This window comes from Mesitornis unicolor, unplaced genomic scaffold (genome assembly GCF_000695765.1).
Source record: "Mesitornis unicolor isolate BGI_N332 unplaced genomic scaffold, ASM69576v1 scaffold31749, whole genome shotgun sequence".
In the NCBI taxonomy this organism is placed as follows: domain Eukaryota; kingdom Metazoa; phylum Chordata; class Aves; order Mesitornithiformes; family Mesitornithidae; genus Mesitornis; species Mesitornis unicolor.
The window spans coordinates 75,861-76,897 of record NW_010207109.1 but is presented as its reverse complement, the minus strand read 5'-3'; positions in this window follow the sequence as shown (position 1 = coordinate 76,897).

Sequence of the window (1,037 nt, the reverse complement as noted above, 5' to 3'; positions counted from 1 at the left end):
AATAAAAATATTATTATTATTATTATTAGGGTTTTTTTAATGATTGGTAAGGGCAGGAGGAAGGATCCTGTGACTGCATTGCCAAATTAACACAAAACAAAAATAAAGGGAGCTGCTCTCTCCAGATTACTATTTCAAGATGGGATCCTGTTTTTTGTAGGAGAAAGATGGGGTAATCTTTCGCTACATATTTACTGACACCATCTACGAATCAGATAGAGAAGTTAGGAGGGTGCCATATTGACAATCTTCAGCACTAGTTTCCAGAATCCAGATTATATCAGCAGTATCTCAACAGCTCCCAGCCCCTCCACCACTAGCCTTCCCAAAGCATCCGACCTCCTTCAGCAGCTGGCAGTAAAGAAAAGGTTCCAATTATTTCTGCGAGGTAGAATCTTACAAGAGATCTCAGCCTTACCTGTAGAGGTGACCAAGCGATTTTCCAGCAAAATTCTTCAATCCCTCCTTACCAGGGGTCAAAATCCTTTGTTTTACCGACTCCATTCCTGTAGGGATGCTCGTTGGATTCTGCTTTGCTCTGGATAGGTCGCTGCTACAAGCAGCGATAGTTCATATTGGTTTAATCTCTTAACTTTTTCTCCTCATTAAATGGCTATCAGTGCACCTCCGGGTAGAAGGAGAGCGAGAGAAAGCGTGCGCGTGTGTGTGTGTGTGTGAGAGGGAGAGGGAGAGACGGTGTGCGGAGCCGGGGGGGGAGAGGGCGAGGGCGAGATAGCGCGCTTGTGTGCGGCAGCGAGCGGGGAGTCTGAGAGCGTTGCAGGCAGCCCCCAGGTTTCCCGGCGGCGCGGAGTTGCCAGGCACGGTCAAAAGGGGTTCTCGGCCTTGCAGTGTTCAGTGGTGGCGGGTGGAGGAAGTGCCATGCCCGGCTGGGAGAGGACGGAGATCCCTTTGAGGGAGGTTTCAAAGCAATCTCGGTTTGGCGCTGGCGATGTCCTCGGCTATAGAGCTGGAGGGGGAGGGGTGCGATTCGTCGCCGTAGGGAGACAACTGCGAAGTACCCCGCTCCCTGGAGCCAC